We start from the raw sequence: 21184 nt of genomic DNA on the forward strand, positions 1-21184 counted from the left end.
TTCCTCTATATTAATTAATGAATATTAGAATGTATGCTTTCAAATGAATGGACCTAGTACAGCAGATCCACAATCCATTCAACCTCATTTGGTACTCTGATGTACATTTTTCCTCTGACATGTTCTTAAGAATACATTTATTTCAACAGGATTTATTCTTTGAGGTTTTTATCAAGATGTGTCATCCTCTGCTACAAAGGTTAAAAAGAGAAGTTCAATGAAAGGGAAGTTCACTTTTAACGTAAGCAAAACAGACAGGTTTTATAATGCAGTTATGCACATCTTAAATTAAACTAAGGGAAGGGCCTTGAGGTTAAGGTTTGATGGATTCTCGCTCTAACATTAGCACTTGAACCCAATGCCAAGCACCACACTTCAGACTAAGATATTACAAAGGAGAAACACCCCACCAGACTGTGGAATATTTCTGAACAGTGAACCCAGCCTTTTGAATTATGTCAATTGTCAGGTTCAAGAGATAGATTCCAATGAAAGGTTATAGCCTCAACCTCGCAATGAAAGGGCTGGCCCTGATGACTTCAAAGTTCCTTTAAGTTTCATAAAATTCTCTACTTTTGTTTCCTAGTGAATGAACAAATGAACAGGAGGTGAAGTGCTCAGAAAAGCAGATGAGTCTCCATTTAGGCATGATTGTTAGCTGTTCAGAGGACCCACCAGTTGGCTGTCTTGATGGATTTATGGCAGTTCATGGTTGCTCTCCTAGCCCTGCAGATTCAGAAACTGGGCTTTTTCAGCACACAGCGAGATGGCCAGAATCCTGGAGACAGACTCAATCTAAATCAATTCACATGAGACTAAGGTATAAACAAGAAGGTCAATTTATCAATAGACAACAGATATTCTTGAGGTCAACATAATCACATTTTGTAGAAATAAAAACATAGGAAGTTTGCTAATAAAATGCAATTCAAAAGCAGGGAAATGGACAGAGAAGAGGGACTTTTTCCCCCAGACCAGGGTGAGGCATGATGAAGCATCCCAGTCACACAGCAGAGACCCCTTCTCTATCGGCAGAAATGTTCGGCTTTCAGGATGCAAAGTTCCTCAGCTCAGATAGGGCAGCTTACATCTAACCAACGGTCAGGTCAGTCCTTTCTGTGACACATTATTTCTTTAGATTTTTTTTTTTTTTGAGGAAGATTAGCCCTGAGCTAGCATCTGCTGCCAATCCTCCTCTTTTTGCTGAGGAAGACTAGCCCTGAGCTAACATCCATGCCCATCTTCCTCTACTTTATATGTGGGACACCTACCACAGCATGGCCTGCCAAGCAGTGCCATGTCCGCACCCGGGATCAGAACCAGCGAACCCTGGGCCGCTGAAGCAGAACGTGCGCACTTAACTGCTGCGCTACAGGGCCAGCCCCTCTTTAGATATTTTTTTAAATCACTGATTAAACCAGATATTCATACATACATGGAAAAATAGTGTTTTTCAGCATGAACTGATAAAAATCAATTAATTTTAAGTCTCCAAAGTCAACCTAATTTTTCTTTTTGCCAAGATCCTGAGGACAATTCACTGTATTTCCCTTGAAGCCTCTTTCCAACCATCTCATGAAAGTCTGAAGGCACCAGGGTTAGGAGGGGCAAGTTACAAAACAATTTTAATTATTTAAATTACAGGTGAATTCAAATTTGGATAGGGGCTGGCCTGGTGGTGCAGTGGTTAAGTTCGTACATTCTGCTTCTCGGCAGCCCAGGGTTCGCTGGTTCTGATCCCGGGTGCGGACATGGCACTGCTTGGCAGGCCATGCTGTGGTAGGCGTCCCACATATAAAGTAGAGGAAGATGGGCACGGATGTTAGCTCAGGGCCAGCATTCCTCAGAAAAAAAGAGGAGGATTGGCAGAAGTTAGCTCAGGGCTAATCTTCCTCAAAAATAAATAAATAAAATAAAATCTGGATAAATGGCTATACAGTATATAACAATAATCAGGAAGTGCCACCATCAATAAATTTCAAGAGAGTACTTGGTGATGTAGTTGGATGTGCCTTCGTGAAAAGAGGCTAAATGAAAACGAAAGTGGGCTTCAAAATCATGTTTCCTAGAACAGTGTTCTTCACAGTGGTTTGCAGACCAACAGCATCAGCCTCACTTGGGAGATCATGAGAAATATTTCTTGGGCCCCACTCCAGGCCTATTGAGTCATAATCTCAAAAAAAAAAAGAAACCTAAATCAGTGTCTTAACAAATACTCCAGAGAATCCTTACACATGCTAAAGTTTGAGAACCGGTGCCCAAAAACACAACTCAAGAAAGAAACACCACATGAAATAATTAATTGGTCAAAAATAAATAAATAAAAATCAATTATTCAGACAAGCACACAAATGAAACAAACCCAATCGTCTCACTCTTTGTGAATAAAATTTCTCAAAAATGGGTCCACACAAAAGGATCATTGAAACAAAACAGAAAGTGAATGGCAGAGGACAATCGCATGCAAGGATAAAATTTGAACCTAGAAAAGAAAACTTCAGACTTTAAGATAGGTTAAGTTTCTGCCAGCCAAGTCTTTTTTTAATTCTCTGATGTTTATCACTCAAATATTCTTGCTAGTAACTAACTCTTTTCTTAACATTTAAAAGATCCTTGTCATGCTGAGGACAATAAAGCCGTAAGTAAAGAAAAGCATGGGGCTGGCCCAGTGACAATGGTTAAGTTCCCACGCTCTGCTTCAGCAGCCCAGGGATTGCCAGTTCGGATCCTGGGTGCAGACCTATGCACCACTTCTCAAGCCATGCTGTGGTAGGCATCCCACAAATAAAGTAGAGGAAGATGGGCCCGGATGTTAGCTCAGGGCCAATCTTCCTCAGAAAACAAAAAAGAGGAGGATTGGTGGTGGATGTTAGCTCAGGGCTAATCTTCCTCAAAAAAGAGAAGGAAAGAAAAGAAAGGAAAACAAAAGAAAAGCATGGCACAGGCAGAATGGCAGGCAAAGAAAGCTCTCTTCATTATCCCTTTTACAATTCTTGCTTTGTCATTCACACTTACTAATTTAAATGTCACCTCCAAGGAGATGATACCTACACGTCTATTTTCGGCATTGGATTCAGACCATGCTTCAGCTCTCTCTTTCTCCTTGCCTAGAGCACATCTTCATCTGGGTGTCCCATTGTCACCTCATAGGTAACACGTTTAAAACTGGATCATCATCTTTATTTTCAGATCAGAAGCAAGCATCTTTCTCTAGTCTAAGTGTCGTCTACCACATTGGCCTTTCTCTGGTCACTGACGTTTTGTGCTTTCCTATCTCTGCTCATTCAGGTTTAGCTTGACTTTCTAAACATTACCTTTCGGCTCCACTGCATCTTGCAAAATACTAGTAATCAATTCAAAGCACTCCTTTCTCATGTATGTTACTTCTCTCTCAATTAAACAACTTGTAATGGCTTCCTTCTACTAATTGCATCAAGATCCTTACTTGTTAGTTGCCTTCCTCTTAATTTGTTATTACTATTTTTATAAACAACTTAATTTCCAGTGTTAATTGTTTACAATAATCATCAACTCATACTCAAAAGCATTTTTAAATGCCTGTAACTCCAAAAATCGAGACAAAATCTTTCCTATATTTTTGTAGGAAAAAAACACAGACATAAGCATAAACATGCACATGCATCATACACAGATCTTAAAGATAGGTTTAGAATTGTATTAGAATACTGTTTTATAGTTGATTTTTTTTAACCTAACAATATGTCATTTTCCCTAGTCAATATATCCATAGTCATTGATTTCCTGGCTACATGGTGGTTTTTTGTAAAGATATAATGTCATTTACTTAATCTGCTTCCTATCCCTGGACATATAGATTGCTTATAGTCTTCTTTATTAAAAGCAGTGCTGTAATAAGCACCTTTGTGCATACATACTTTAACGCCTTAGCAGATATTTCTAGAATTGGACTTGCTGTATAACAAGGCACATACATTTTTAAAGCCTTTGATACATTCTTTCGAATAGAGATCCAAAATCTACCTATCCGCTAATACTCCCTGAGAATGAATAGTGTGTGGGAGTGGCTGTCACCATAAACCTCAATCTACCCTGGTTGTTAGAAAATGTTTAATTTTTTAAGTGAAAATAACGTCTGACTGTCATTTTGGTCATCATTTTTTTATTAGTGAGATACTTTTGAGTGCGTGCTAGCTATTTCCATTTCTTCATTTATGAACCTTTATTATCAGAGTGTTTTCTTTTTCTTTTTTTACAATTGAGTAGTAGAAGCATATTTTATATCTAGAGTATTAAACCTTTGTAATATTACGCTGCAAACAGTTTTTTACAAGAATGTTTATTTGCTTTTTATTTTACATTATATAGGGTTTTGCTAAATGAAGATTTATAAGTATTCCTTTAGCCAAAAGGTGGGAATTTCATAAAGACAATGAAGAATTTTAAATCCATCAGTCTTTTCATTTATGGTTTATGTCTTTGGAATGAAGCTGATAAAACCACTCCCTTCATAAAGATTAAACAATTACTCACTTTTTTCTTTTCTGACCTCTTAAGGCCTTTCAGTAATTGCTGTGCTCTGGCTCTCCAACCTGTTCCATCTCCGACTGATTCTCTGTTTCATCTAAGTCCATTTTCTCACTATCCTACCTCCCCCCAATTCCAACCTCATGTCTATGTTATGTTTCTACTCTTATTCCAGCAGGAATATCCTCCCATCCTTCCCCAACTTAACCAATATGCCAAATGCCCAATTTCTTTGTCTACCTCAAGAGTCATCCAAGACTCTTCTTCCTTCATGGCTCTTTCACGTTACTTCAAATCAATGTCACACAATTTAGCATTTAATTACTCCCCTTTGTTCCAGGTGTCACCTCTGGTTCCTCAAATAAATTATCAACATCTAAAGAGCAAGAGTCACTTTATAACCTCCTTCTGTCTTGTCCAAACCACCCCATACAGTGCTGACCTAAGAGAGCTCCATGAACATGGATTGATTGATACGTTTTATTTCACATTCTGAAATTCCAAGTTTTAAATCCCTTCTTAATAATATAGACATGAAATGAATGAGCACCATACTGGACTGCAAGATATTATAATTCAACATTACACAAACACTGAAAAATCTTATTTCCCTCTTTTCCAAAACATCTACAGACCAAACATACACAAAAGTATGGGAGAAGGCAGATGTACTCAGACACCTGTTTTTTTGTTAAGTCAATGTTGACTTGAGTTTTTTGTTTGTTTGTTTCTGCTGGGGAAGATTTGCCCTGAACTAACATCTGTGCCAAACTACCTCTATTTTTAGTCTGTGGGCTGCCACTACAGCACCACTGCTAACAGAGCAGTGTAGGTCTGTGCCCAGGAACCGAACCTGGGCTGCCAAAGCAGAGCGTGCTGAACTTAACCACTAGGCCACTGGGGCTGGCCGTGACTTTAGTTTAAACATGTGAATAAGCAAGAGAAAGCAAATACTTTACAGAAAAAGTGCCAAACACCTTGAGGAGAATTTCACCTTTATATTTTTTCATAGTTTTATGTGAGTATCTTCAGAATTGAAAGTGACATATTATTTTGAAATTAAAGATGAATTAAAATAACTATAAGAGAAGCAGAGATAAGTATGGAGTAGGTTTCACTAAACTTTCCTGAAGATCATAAAATCAATTAAAGGATGTTTAGAAAGTGAGACCATCCATTCTTTACTCAGTAGATACTGACTAGCACTGACTATGTGTAAGTCAATGTTGTAGGATCTGAGGGCAATACAAAGAAAAAGCAGACAAAGATTCTTTTCTCTGGGAGATAATGGGATACACCAAAGTAAAGAAAAAATGGTTAAGTGTCCAAAGAGTATCTATCAGTAAGTGTTATTAGAGTTCAGGATATGGAACAGCAACTTCCTTGTAGTCCACTGATATTTATTAAGCACCTACTATATGCTAGGCAAGGACTGAAGTCACACAGCTTGAAGACTTTTGAGATGGCCTTTGGGTTTTGAGCATGCAAACTTGGTGAGGGTAGCCATTGTAGTCGGAAGAAGATTTACAAAAGGGTAAAATTAAAGTTTAGCAATGCTACATGTGAACAAGTTTGAAGGATATTTGAAAGCTCAGTGTAAGATGGAGAAATTAAAACAAAACTCAATTCCTTCACTCCCCAATGAATAGTCTGGAAAAATTATCTACTTAAAAAACAATACCACACCCAGATCCAGTGCTGGCCTCACTCAAAACATTTTTAAACACAAAGTTTAGCTCTAGGGAAGCAAAAGCTGATGCTCTATAAGGTGGCTGGAAAAAAAACGACACCCCTTCCCTCCTTAATTTAGTTACTTTAGGGGACAAAAAGCATCCTAGGAACTTAAATGAGGAAAGTGCCAGTATTGTGAAATACAGCAGTGCAAAAAGCTGACACTTTCTCAATAGATTCATCTCCGACTGTACAGTGAATTTTATTTGGAGTGCTGAGACAGACTTGCATTGCTTTCCAAAACAAAACAACAATAACAAAAAAATCATGTAAGAACTATGAGAAATATTGAAAGCAAATCTCCCTACTTGATTTCAGTCCAGCTGATTGCAGAGATGGATGCCAGAGAAACATAATGGAAGTGCAAAGAAATGTTTCAATGAATAGCATTGATCTCAGCCTATCAGAAGGATTGGTGCTCCATTATATTCATGTATCAAGTCAATTCTGGGCCTTTCAGTCACCTCTCCTTACCATTATCACTAATAACAATCTCTTGGAGTTAATGGTTCTTATTTATATTTTATCATCTTCATAATATGTTAATATATTGGCATTCTTTGCAGAATATTGAAACACATTATGACTAGTCTAATATTGATCATGAAGAAATTCTTATCAAGTAAGTAAATATTCCTGTGATGGGAAGAAATGGCAGGCAACTGAAATATAAAAAGACAAGGAAACCCTGGGGAAATGGTATTATAGCAAGTTCTAGAACAAGAAAATTGGGCCTTCCAGAACCATTCTTATCACACTCGGAGTCCTTTCACCTAACCAAAGTGCTGTTTTCATTTCTGATTATTAAATTCCTTTTCCAGACTTTGTCAAAATGTTTCTACTCGTACTAAATATACATGAAGCACGGTATACTGTTGATTTTTAAGCACACATAAAAAATGGTGCGTATTTTAGTTGTAAAAAGAGAAAATACCTAATTGTCTGTAGTGTGTTGAACTAAGCTCCCTATCCTACCTCACACACATGAAAAGTAAAAGTAAAAGTAAAAGTAAAAGGGAAAAAGTCATCCTCACAGGTCCATGTTTAAGAAAATGCTCTGAGTTTCCAAAGAAGGACATGGAACTGGGCCATTAAGCCTTGAAAAGTGTGATTAAGTTCTATGAAATGTGAATATATGAAAGAGAATTAAGTGTTATTAAAAATATGTGTCCTTGGTCTAACTTTCTTTATAGGAAGAGCAAAATGTTGAGGCTTTATGATCTACTGTTTTCTAGAAAGATTTTTGTCAGTAAATATTTCTATATCAGCCCAGCATAGCATCTTCTGTGGTAAACTTTTGTCTTATTCTTTTCATTGTCATGTTTTGACTTTAATTAAAAGTGATTCTGGAAGTGAGAAACAGGTCAAAGTACAGGAGAAAAAATAAATAAAATCAGATTTCACCTAAATTCATTAGATTTGCCAGAGTCACTTTTTTCCAGCTCAATTAATATACCATGACATTTTCCCTATGATCAAGTAGCATCAAACAAGTACAACAGATGAGGGCTATTACAAAATACAATTTTGCAGTATCCCCAAGATAATAATGTAAAAAGAAAAATCTTGATGCCCAAACCCTTCGGACAAAATATTTGCTCTAGGACAAAAATGTCTCAGTGGGATTCCAATTAATTAGGAAGATTTGGGCTGCTTGAAGCTGTCCTTGCCTGCTGTTGCTCTTTCAACTTGCAATATGAGAGAGCAAAGAAAGGAAATCAACCTGGAACACAAGTGCAGCCACATGAAATGGATGAGAAGCAACAAAATGGTAGCACTGCTGACCCCAGGCACGGGTTGGGATCCCAATGATGGTGTCATGAAGAAAATGAGACATTTCTGCTTCTGCCAAACATGAGGGATTCCCTTTCAGCTCAAACTTCAGTCAGGAAGTTCATCATCTCACCAAAAGGAGCAGACTATAACCCTTATCACCAAAACACAAAGGGGCATCCCAATCCTACAGGACATAGAACCTTCAGGTTAGTAATCTAAGAAGAGATGTCAATCCTTGTGTGATAAGAAACTCATCAAGGCAGTTTTCAGTGTTTAAAAGGAAGCAAACCTGCTTAGAAGAGCACTGATTAGTTTTTCAATATTTAAATGAGTACCTTGAAGATATATTGAAGCATTATTTATAATGGCAAAACAGTGGCAAAAAAAGCCCATGCCCATTGATGGGCAACGCTTGCATAAAATGTGGTGCAAACACACTCGGAACAATCACCCTGACAACAAAAAACAAAAAAAATGTCTAATGACCTGGTGAGAACACACAAAGTATGCTTTTCATTGAAAAAAGGACTAAAATAACCTGTTCAGTATGGTCTCATATGATATAGATCTGCTTGTATGTTTGCAGGAGCATAAAGAATGCTATGGAAGGACACATATGATTTTATTATCAATATTGGTCATTTCTGAGTTCTTAAGAGAATGGTGTGGTGTCCTGAAGGAGATTATCAATTTTCAAGATATATCTTGAATTGTTTCACTACATACAATGAGTATGGATTACTTTGCAATAGAAAAATTTACTAAATGCTCAGGAATTACATCTATAGAAACTATATTTTCTATAAACAGTAATAAGAACCTTGATGCAAAGAAAGAACATGATAGAGAAAAAAAACTGCAGAATAGACATAAGAGAATCAGCATAACTTGGAAAAATCAGGCAGCATCCAAACCAAAAACACAGTTTGTTCTCTTAGCCACAACTGGGTTATTGTTGTCATACATTCCTCAGCGAGGAAGGCTTTGAAGTTGACATCAGAATCCCATGTTATATCATCTATCATTACTCTAGACACATCTTTATACCTGCTTAGTTAATTGTATAGGAAAACTATATAGAGTTCTCTTTCCAAAATAAGAATTTTGTCATTCTTACCTGATCTTTCAAGTTGTCTTTTCAAAATTTTGAGTTTAAAAAATCCATGTCAGTATTATTATGGACTGTTATATGGCATGAGCGGATGATATATGACTATTATACTCCAGATCCTCTGTCTGGAATAGCAAAATAGACAAAAAGATGGGCCTAACATTCAACCCAACTCCTAGCTCCTTAAGCTAAGTTTACCTCCTGGTATGTCCAACTCTGCCAACCCAAGAAAGGAAGCCACATATACAAGCTGATATTCTTGGCAATTGCTCAGGAATGGTTTCTCTGATTCCTTCCAAACCACCATTTAGTCCTGACCTACTTGCTTACTCTCATCCCCAAATTCCAAATACTGGCTAGTTACAGTCTTTGAAATCTACTTCTGCCCCTCCCTGAGTTGGCACATGTCCTAATGCTCTTGCCAGCATCTTGGAATGCAACACTATGGCAGTTTTTCTTTTCTTTTTCTATTGCAGTTTCTGACTTAGTTCGCCTTCTCTCATAGTGTGTCCCGTTAGCTAGAGATGTAACCCAACTCCAGCCAACAGTCCTAGGGTACTGAGCCCAGTGACCCACATGTTTCAGCAGGGAAAGATGGGGCAGGGAGAGATTGCATCCATCTGTACACGTGAAAAAAAGAAACTTTAATAAAAGTTACTTCTGGTACACAAAATGCCTTTTGACATAAAGCATCACAGGGGTGAAGATGACATTAAGCAACTCTGGTTTAAAAAATCATTGCCTTCAGCAATGGAGTAATGCACGAGACACACAGAACACCATAGATTAATGCATTCTGAGAACCTTTCATTGTGCATTCAGTCTGCATCAGGCACTCTCCTGGAAACTGCAGGGCATTCAAAGATGAAGACCCTGTGGTCCTAGTCCTTAAGGGGTTCACAGACTAACTTTGACACAAATATGATCCTGTGGAGTAAAAGTCTGTTCGAAAAGCCAAAAATAAATATACAACAAAGCAAAAGAAGAAGTTGAAACCCAATCCCACTCTACCTTGGAAAGAAATGGAAAAAAAAACAACTAAAAAGATAAGAGGGGACCAAAAGCTAAGAGAACAAAAAGGAAGAAGCAGAAGTTTAGGAGCTAAAAGGCAAGGAGGCAAAGAAGGCAAATCCACAGCAGAAACTTGAGGAGAGGAGAAAGGGGTTGAGCAGGAAATTGCAAGGAGATAGAAGTTGTGACAGAAAGAAAAGAGTTAGTTCCCCAGAAAGGCCAATCTGGGAGAGGCGAGGAGATGTAGAAGATGCAAGGTATAAGCAATGTCACTTCAGACAGCCATCCTAAATGAAATAAGGATGGAAAAGTGAGTAAAATGAACCTGGCAGAAAAGACAGACCGAGGATAATGACAACAATAATAGCTAACCTTTCTTGAATCTCTATTGAACTAAACTCCTCAATGACCTGTTGAAGTCTAGACACTCTTTCACCAGGCCCCACGCTCTAACATATGCATGTGCTGAGAGTCTAGAGCATAAAAGCACGATTGTAAGCATATCCTCACTTCAACTGCTCCAGGGATCCCTAGGCACATTAGCCACCCTCAAACATCATTGCTGTCTGGTTAGCACTTTGTATTGTATGATTCTCATGCCAAAACAGCTTTGCTGGTTTTTATAACTTATGCTATTGTTTTCCCTTCTCAAAGCCAAATTCTTTATATACAGAACAACAGAATTTCGCTCATGATTATATTTTTGAGCATATATGGATTTCATATGAACATTTTATATACAGAAATTCCAAAATACATGTTAAAATTTGATTCTAAAGACTTTCTGAAAAACACTCCTGTTTCCAATCAAAAGCATCAACAGGGTTTTCATCCAATCCTCCCTAAGCACTAGTGATGGGCAAGCCAGAACAACAGAAGCTAGCGCTGAAGGTTACTAAGTGCTCTGACATGTGAAAAACCAAAACAAAGCACTAAGTTGTCCTCATAAGCATTGATTTTTTTTCACAGGACAGCAAAAGCCTCAACTATATGACTCCTCCATATCAAGTTCTATAGTCACATTAAAGTTTTTCTCAAAGACAGTTCTTTGATTTGTAAACTATCTTTTCCTTGCCAAACAGCTCTCATTCTTTGCTTTTGGAAAGGAAAACCAGTAATCAAATTCAAGAAGTTTTCAAAAGTGGATTAAGACCTGATACCCATAGCCTTTCTATTTTCTGTTTCTTTTTCTCTTTGTTTTATCTTTTTTCTGCTTTTCATAAATGTTTTGTTATATTAAAATTATATACCTGCCATAGTTTTGTTCTACCATGCTTCTGACAGCCTCATCACTAAAAGCCTTGAGGATCATTAAAATCTGCACAGTATAAACAATTATTATGAAATTATTTGGGGAAAAGTTAGAATCAATCAGTAAAATTTCTAAAAGATGCTATCAAGAATTACAGGGAAAAGAGGTAGATATCTAATTTGCATAACATATTATCAATATATCTCAGATTGTGGGAAGAAAATTCACTTTTGAAAGAAAGTGAAAATTATTAATCACCCCTGTTTGGGTGAAACTCATCCCTTTTTTGCTACCATCTAGCAGCACAAAAAATTCACTAGAACTGGAAAGAACAGGTATATGTTATGTCTCCTGAAGACCACTTTGCCCCTCCATATTTCTCTGTGATTATTTAGCCTCAGAGAAAATCAGAACCATTTAAATAATTCTTAAGGTTTCCAGAAGTGTGTGTGTGTGTTTTACGTATGAGATAAATCAAAGCTGATTCATTGAATCTGCTGATGAAATTCAGTGAGATCTGGCTAGGGGGCTGGGAAGAAAAATTAAGTAATTATGTGGAGAATCAAAACATAGGGCGATTATGAGAATTCTCCCTCCAAGATTAGGGGAGGGAGTGAATTTTCAGGTATGAGCGTACGCATGGAGCTAGAGAAAGAGAAAACTCTTGATTCAGGTGGGAGGAGACAGTCGTGCTCTGGGCCTGGGATCCTGATTTTCTTGTATTACTGGGATAAGAATGAAAATTAAAGACCCATCATGCTTGCTTTGGTCTGGGGAAGCAGTATCTTCAGGGTACCCAACTAATTGTGAGAGTAATGGTGGGTCTGGTTGGAGTGTGTATACATGTAGAAACATGTTTTTTAAGAGGTGCATAGATTCTGAGAGCTGAGAGGCACCTCTGGACACCAAGAGAAGTTATCCTAGGTGAATAACTATGGAAAATGGGGAACAGGAGGAGGTGACAGTTTTCATACATGTAACAAACCCCTGACCCTATTTAGAGACAGAAGAATTTAGAAAGATCATGCCATAAAACAAGTATTGTGCCATTGATTTGCCCCCTGCTTGTACCCCTAAACTGGGAGCCCAGGAAAACACTTGTTACATTGAAGCTTTTTTTTCTTTCCAATTGGTAAACAATTCTACCAATTACACAATGAAAAAATTCTGTGAACCTGGCACCCAGATCTGGAACTCAGTTGCTCTCACTGCCAAAGGTCAATCCAATGTGTCTGCTTTTGACATATTTTAGCCAAAGAATGCTAATGACATTTTCCGATACTCTGTGTTGTTCTACCACGCGCCCCACCCCGGAAATTTGGGATTACTAAAATACAGAGATATGTTGAATACCAAAAGGCCACAATAGCCAGAGACATGGCCAGCTTTTTAGGCTCGCTGACCAATTTAGGGACCCGCAAAAACACAGGAGATGAGAAAAATGTATTGCCACCAAACTAAAAAGAAAACTGAGAAAACAAAGCTAATGAATATGTTTGCATATCTTCAAAATACAACATATTGCCAACTTTATTCATTGTTCTTAGTCCTTTGATAATTTTCCTTTGTACCTCAAGAAGATTGTAGATTAGAGTTTTTTTCACTTTGCAAGAACACCCACATATGCAAGATGATGGTCCAAAATTTACAGGGACGTATAAATGAATTTACTTGCACTCAGAGAGTTTCAGCAGCAAAGTCATAAAAACTCTTTCAATATTTTATTGCAAAAATAATCAAATTTGATGTGGACCATGAGTGCACTTTAATTTCTTTGTTAGGATGTGGGATGAGGGCCTCCAAGAGTATCGAGGAAATATGGAAGGTTTTAAAATGACCCTGCACTTCTCCTATTGTTAAAGGAAGTCCCTAAACTTGGAGAAAAATTCTTCCAGGTTCATTGACCTATTCCCTCTGACTTTTTCCTTACCGTTTTCCAGCCTATCAACAAAGTCAAACACAAGAAGACGAACAAGCCAGAAAGGGAAAATTTCCCATTGCTAACATGAAGTCAAGTTGTCCTAACAGGTGAAGAATGAAGTCTAAAAGAAGTGGAATTTGGGGGAATAAATTGAGAAAAGAATATCAGAATTTTATTCTTTTCAGAATTCCCTGCCTACTTTAGATTAAAACAACACATCCTTCTTTCAAGAGGTGTGGTTCTGAATTGGTGTGCATGGCAATGAACAAGAGAGATCAAGGGGCCAAAAGCTAAGACCAAGGGTAATCCAGGAACTGTCACAACTTTCCAAGGGACTGGAACAAAGTTTTTAAAAAATGTATTTTTCTCATCCCTCAAGAAGAAATTAAACATAGGTACGTCATATGGTTTTTTCGCATGCTATCCTGGAAAACAATCTCTGAAATTTTAAATAAATATGGAGATAAGGTAGATTATTAGCAATATTATCACTAGAATGATACCAAACTTTGTACACACTTCTTCAAATACTTAATCTGCTCAAAATTACGTGGGCGTTTAAAAGTATATTTGCTTGAATTTTAAGTTACCTTAGCTTTAATTTATCTTCAGAGTGCAACTGTCCAATTTGTGTGAATAAGTTTTAAAAGCAGAAACATGGGAGTTTACAGACATGGATAATACTCCAAATAAGGTTCACATAAGAAAAGCTTTTAAGATATCTTAACCAGTTCCAGAAAACCAGATAGTTAGCATTCTGTTTTCCATTTTCCTTTCCATTAAATTGTCATCAATCAGCAATATGACTAAGATAAATAGACAGTACCCTAGACAAAAATAGGAAACCTTCTCAAAAATCCTCATTAAATTCTACACATGATCCATCTTCAGCTTGAAAACCATCAGCTAAGAGAGAACCAAAAGTCATCTGCATCTAGCATATTGAGTGCAGTATATACCAATTTCTTAACCCTACAATATAATAATGGGAAAGCCAATTCTAAAGCAAATTAAAAATCAGTTCTTAAAACAATTACCACCAATATTGAGAATATCATAAGATTTATTTTTCTTCTATCATACCTTACTTTCCACACAACTGGAAAAGACATTATCAGGGTTGCCTTGACTGTGTATACAGGCTATTTTTTGTATTTGTTTATCATTTATAAGTACAAGATTCAGGGTTCCCTTTACTTTCATTAATTCAGCAAACAGGGGCTTTTGGAGGGAAGAAGGATACCTCGCAAGAACAAGAGAAAAAGATAATGTTCTTGTTTATATGTCCTGAAGAAGCTATCGTTTTCTCCTACAATAACATGTACTATGGTTACTACAGTATTTCTTTCCCATGCTTTAAAGGCTACTATTCAGAAGTTAGGGATTTGTAGGTTTTGCAAACACCAATCAAAAGGGTATTTCATCTTTTGATTGTTATTTCCATATTTACACTAGCTCCTAGATTCATTCATGAAACTAGGGTTGTAGGGATCTTAATGAGGCAATCCCACTTCCTTCATTACCTCAACTGGTTTAGCCAAACATACGCATAACCATTCAGCTCTTGTACCACCTGTAGAGAGCAAGTTAAATGAGGAAAAGTAAAGCATCACACTGTCACTGTTAAGTCTTTGGATAAGCTCTCATTTTACCCACTGAAAGAAGAAAACTTTAACCGCAACAACAAAGCTGGCAATGATCATGATTAACTGATGCCTGTCATTTCGTCCCACCCCTGGGAACTGCTCTCCACCCACTCCCAGGTGATGGATGTGTTTCTCTCTGTGCACTGGATTTAGATGTGGCCAAGGATGCAGACAGTTAAATTTGTCAAATCATGAGAGTCAGTAAAGCAGCATTTGACCTGTTCTGTAGAAAGCATTGGGGACCCAAACAAAAGTCATCAATGGCACAAAACAGAGGTCATCTCCCAGTACCACTAATATATCAAAGCAGGCTCATCCATCTCAGAGCGAGAGTCACAAATGCTAAGCCTGGAAGAGATCTTAGAGAACCTGACCTAGAAACCAGTTCATTGACACACAAATCAGAGAGCTTCCCCAAAGAAAAACAGAATCCATATCTTATCATTTTGTATCCATACTCCTGAAATTTGATATCTATTAGATGTTGATGTTCTGCATTACAAAACTTTATCCAGATATTTGTTCCACATGGTATATATTTCCTGACAATAAATCTACATGCAAAAAGTAAAAATTTCTAAATGTGAACAAATTATCTGCCAATATCAACCTGAACAAGAAAAACCAAAAACAAAAGCAAACAGAAACCAACTTACCTCTGCCCACTTCTCTTTTTTTCCTTTTTAAAATTTAGTGTCTGAAATCTGAAAACTAACAGCCAACTGTATAACCTTTCTCAAAGCCCTGAAAATAATGACTTACTAATAAATCTCTTATTAGTTTATAATCTCTAGAAAACTAGATTATTGTTTTCATGAACAAATATCCTTTCAAAAATATTATAGTTAAATCATCCCATTAAGAAACAGAAACCTCTTTACTATAACAAACCTGCTAAAGAAATAGAGGCGAAAGTTGTGTCTCCTCGTGTAACTACGTAATTTTAAGACCGGCAACAAAAAAGAGCAATATTCATACAAAACTGAATATCACATTTTCAAATATCTTAAAAAAGAATCACACTGCTGCCTATTTTGCTCTAATTTGCTGACCCTTATTATCTATCACTCTTTTGTTTAGAGACAAATGGCCTGAGGGTTTTCTTACAATAGTTCCACAGATTAAAGCAGCAAAAAACAGAGAAGAAAAACATTTATAATCCCAAAACAGGAATGAGAAATTCACTCTCACTGCTTGAATGTGTGCTCCATGGACATCATTTTGATCTTTCCATCTGCATTGGTTTCAGACCCATTCAGCAACTATGTGTTTTCCAATTAAATGGCACTCCATATTTAATATAAAAATTGGTGTTATATGTCTGTTCCCATTTTCAGAGAGCATATTTCTTAATCACATCCAAAACTAAATAGTTCAGCCTTTTTCCTACTACTGCAAAAAATAGCAACACACATCCCTAACACACGTATTATGATACATGAATACATTCTTGCTCTTGGCCTCCCTTCAGTTCCATCTGCACTCTTGCTGTGGAACAGCTATAGCATAAAAACGTCTATTCTCACATGTTTTTGATATTACACTATTTAATCACATACAGCTGTGGCTTATGAGACTGTTACAAAACACAATTTTTATGTAGTACTCGAAGCCAATTTTGGATAAACATCAACCATTTACTCCGAATAAGAAGTCCGACACTAAAAAGATTCTCTTTTAAAGGAAAAGACTGGTTTTCTGAGAATCTGGCATGGGCATAATTGTGACTGAGCCCTCTCTCTGCCAAAAAGACTGATAATGTCAAAAAGGATTGTGTAAAATCATATTAGTGCAAAAATGAAGCTTTCCAGAATTCCTGGAGCCAGAAAGACCTGGAATGAACTTCTATCCTCCCTTTTCTTCTTTTGCCTCCCTCCCCGCAAATCGCCCCTACCTCCACCCCTCACATAGACTGCATTACTTCATGGAAATAATGTGGAGTTATAATTCTGTTATTCTTTTTCCAAACTGAGAGAAAGTAAAAGGAAAATGCATTAGAAAGATACTGTTAAAAGAAATATACATGTGTGTTTCCCTTAAGTTTGAAATTATTCTGGAGAAAAAAATAAACTTTTTACCTTTCTACTCCTTTTAAGCAGGCACTAAATCTAGTGTGGTGAAAACAATGACTACATTATTATAAAAGACAATCCCAGTGATAAAGATTTGGAGGAGTAAAGAGAAAAAAAAACAACTAAAAAGGGAAACGTGGACCCTTTTCTATTTTTCTCTTATTTAAAACCAGTTAAAATTGTATACATTCTAAAATGAGACAAACAAGATTTATCACAGTTTCATGCTATCATATTACCCCCTTGAAGCAAAAGAAATATTTGGAGTTGTACCTAAAAATTCTATTGCTGGAAGATTTTTACAAAACCAGTTTTGTATGTTTCAGCCTTTCAAAGGAAAACAGAACTTGGGAGTTTTCAAGGCTGTTGTAAAACTGGCAAGTTACCAACTCTGGCTATCAATGCAAATCTGAGGCAGGAAGTACTAAGGAAATTCTAAACTCATTCCCTCCCTCTGCAAGATTTTCTACATTTTCATGTGCAAGAAGTGTGTTAAGGGGTTGCTTTGTTTTGCCTTTGAAGGATCTGTACATTCACATCTTTAAGAATACCCTTTGCCCTATCGGAGCCTCCCTGTTCCTTTGCCCACGCCTCAGTCCTGTGTTTTCAAGTGCTTGCTCTTTCTATGGCACAATCAATTGGGTTCTAGCTAGACTTTTAGAGACGGGCGGCCATCCAGGCTGCAGATGGTTGGAAATTCAGCCTGAAATCAGTTTGCAGTTGATGAATTACTCCTTACACCTGACCCCAACTTCGCACCAGGCTCTGAACACAACCTGAATACCACCAGCCAGAGAAATTCTGTCAGGGTCCCATAGTCTGAGCTCCTTTCTTCACGATCTTCTGGAGAAGCAGACAGCCAAAGAAGGGAATGCAGTAGACTGATGTAAGAGCAACATGATCAGAAACTGTGTACTGGATTGGTAGGATCAGTGAACTGGTAAGGATGTGGAACAGGAAGAAAGGACAAGTTTGCTGTGTGTGCTTGGGTGAATTTTAAAGTTTTATGAAGATGACTCAAGTTTCCCAAATATCACATATAAGAGAAATATCTATTTCTCACTGCAAAATATCAATTCACCAAGCTGAGACTATATGTTACTCTTTTTAGCTTTCCCAGTTCAACTAATTTGTTTTTCCAAGAAAAACCCCTAAAGTACCTCAAATTCAGATTGAAATTCACCCTGGGTCTCACAATGCAAAAGCAACAGGTTGATTGCTTTGAAGGGGCTGTAACAAAATTCTTGAGAAATACTAGATTACAACTCAATCAAACATCATTATGCATATCATCATTAAGTGAATGAACTATGTTTTTGGTCCCCTTTCTCTAAAATTTGCTGATTATTCTGGGTGGGCTTCCAACAGAAAATTTGTTTTGATGAAACTCTTTCTTTAAAAAATCTAGTTATGTCTCTTATTTAAGTATTATGACATTTCACCAAGATTTTTTCATTACTTCTTAACCAAAAGCAATATTCCTTTTTGAATTGCTTCTTTGGTAGGAAAAAAAACAACGGTCAAATTGACAGATGACAACTTTTAATGTGAAATCTGGGAGAATAAGCATACTATAACATTGCTACAAGGTATAGCTACAAGTCAGCCACTGAGTTTTCATTTTATTTAACTTAAACATACATTTTTCTAACATAACATTTTAAGCATTGGAAAACTATTCAAAGGCAGAAAAGCAGAAATATCATTTCTATTTTTTCTCTTTTTAAGCAACAAAGTTAAGAGATTGGTCCTAACGTAATGGGAAATGAGAGGAGCAGGGAAGTACCCTAAGTTTTTCTAAAACTTTAATTGCATTCGTGGAAAAGAAGATTTGCATTTATTTAAAAATCTTATTTTCATCTTGTTTCATCATAAGAAAACAGCAGCTGTTTCTAACATGTATTTATAAGTAGAAAGAGAAGTTTCAGTATTTTTGCATTTTCTGAATGAATACAATAAAACACATTTCAGTTCTTTAAAATTCCATGAAGATTTTCTACCGAAAACTAATGTCAGCAGAAAACTTTTGTGGATTAGTTAAAAACAACTGAATTTAGAGGACAGTTTAAGGTATGTTATCAGCAGAATATGATTTTTGTTGTCAACCAACAGAATTCTATTTTTATCAACCATAAGTATTCTTTATATATCATCATCATTTTAAATAGCTATGATATTAAAATTGAATTATAACTACAAGCCAAGGCTGGAAGGACAGTGGATTTTATGAATTCCACCTAGGCTTACCAAATAAATATAAGCAGCATGTACTTCCTTTAAAATTATTATAGATTATACTTTGAGATTTAAGTGCAAGGGGGGCAAACTGATACCGAAATAATCCAGTTGTTACCATGCTATACTGGGGCATGAAAGTACTGTATTATATAGTATTAACGCTGTCAGAGAGTCCCCATGTTTTAAAATATGATTGCACACTGACCCTTCCTTCATTCTCTGTGTGTCCAAGTTTCAAAACAGGGCACATTTTCATATCTTCAGCTTCCAGGAATGTTATTAATGCCTGTCATTTCAGAGCTGCTGTAACAATATCAGACAACTTCACAGCACTGTCGAAATTTTACAACATAATAATCAATATGAACTACTACGTTAGCCAAAGTAGCTGATCTTGTATTCCCTACCCCCTGATCTGATTACTCAAATATCAGCTTAGGTCGCCTAATGGATCTAACTTCTTTAAAAATGTTCCAGAAGTTGATGGCTTTGACTAGCTTGAAAGTAACAAGATCCAGATGCCGCCTGTCTACACAACACTAAACTACATAGGTCCCCCAAACAGATTTGTTTTTTTAATTCTCTCTATATTTTTCAGGCTCTCCTCTTTTCCCTCACCACTCCACTTTCCCTCTTTACTCCAGTCACACACAGACACACACACACACACACTTTCCACCACTGAAGCTCATCCAGCATCCTGTGTCTTTAATACAATGTGTGAGACATTATTTCCTGCTAGTAAAAGGTTAAAAGAAATCTCAAGCAGAAAAGCAATTATTCCATTCATTTTGATCTAAAGTTTCTTTTCTGAATATACTTCACAGTAGAAAACAAAGACCAAAAAGAAAGCGTGAATTTTGAAACATTTGGAAAAATTTAGCCAAATGAGTAAAAGGGATGGAATGTCTGATATTTTCATGCAACCCTTGAGTTGGTTGTTTTTGTTTCTTTGGAGGATGAGAAATGACTATAAATTTCCCCTTTCTAACTTGTCCTTGCTTTGCCATTTCCTTGAGGAAGGTAGGCAGCGTTGTCTATCCAATCCCCCAAAGAGTTAAAGCTCAAGGCACTGGAGCAGGAGGGCTGGGCTATTTAAGCAGCAGCAGCATAAACTAAATGCTCACAAAGGCAAAAGGCAATGTGAGTCGACCTTGGGGGGGGCAAGGCGAATCACAGAGCGACTGAAAAAGAAAGAAAAAAAAAGCAACAACCTTTAATATAATATTGAAAGTCGGCTGCCTCCTCTGGTTTACAAATAGGCATTGTTTGATGAGACAGAAATAAATGAGAGATAACTACAGCATGAATTACCAAACCCTAATCACATCAACGAGTCCTGGTGACAGCACAGATCACTCAGGCACGCCTTGCTCACTCTCGGCATATTTATTTATTAAGAAGACAGTGGAGACGGGCTAATGCAATACAAAATAATATCATCTGTAAGGAAATATAATCCATGCATTCAAGGTGGGAACCCTACCAACATTTTTTCCCCCAAATCAAGTCCAATTTAATTGACAAATTGGAGCAGTGATTTCACACCTGAGAGTCTTTCATGTCTGAACTGCAGGATAAAGTTCATGGCTGGCACTGCCCAGCGCTTAGTTACGTGGGCCTGCCACTGGCCCCCTAATGATCATTTGAGCACACACATAAAGCCTAAAGTATTTAACCAATTGACGTCCAATTATCATCAGTTATATTTCATCCCGTTTCAAGACCCAGGCCTCCTGATGGCAGCCAGCACAGAAAAAAAGAGCTTCTAAAAGTAAAGAATATCTTTTGTAAAGCTCCTAAATTCAGTCTCTAGCATCCTGATCTCCCTCAATATAAAATGAAATATGTAAGGCAAATAAAAAAACAAAAATACACCCAAACAAACTCCAAGAGACTTTAGTTAGCTGTCCTATACCA

At 37.0% G+C, this 21184-nt stretch overlaps 1 protein-coding gene across 13 annotated transcripts in view; it reads right to left on the reverse strand.

The window, feature by feature from the left end:
• The window catches only part of RBMS3 (RNA binding motif single stranded interacting protein 3), a 1258536-nt gene that overhangs the window by 625239 nt on the left and 612113 nt on the right, over nucleotides 1-21184 (reverse strand). The window lies entirely within an intron of this gene.

This window comes from Equus quagga, chromosome 1, assembly GCF_021613505.1.
Source record: "Equus quagga isolate Etosha38 chromosome 1, UCLA_HA_Equagga_1.0, whole genome shotgun sequence".
Lineage (NCBI taxonomy): Eukaryota > Metazoa > Chordata > Mammalia > Perissodactyla > Equidae > Equus > Equus quagga.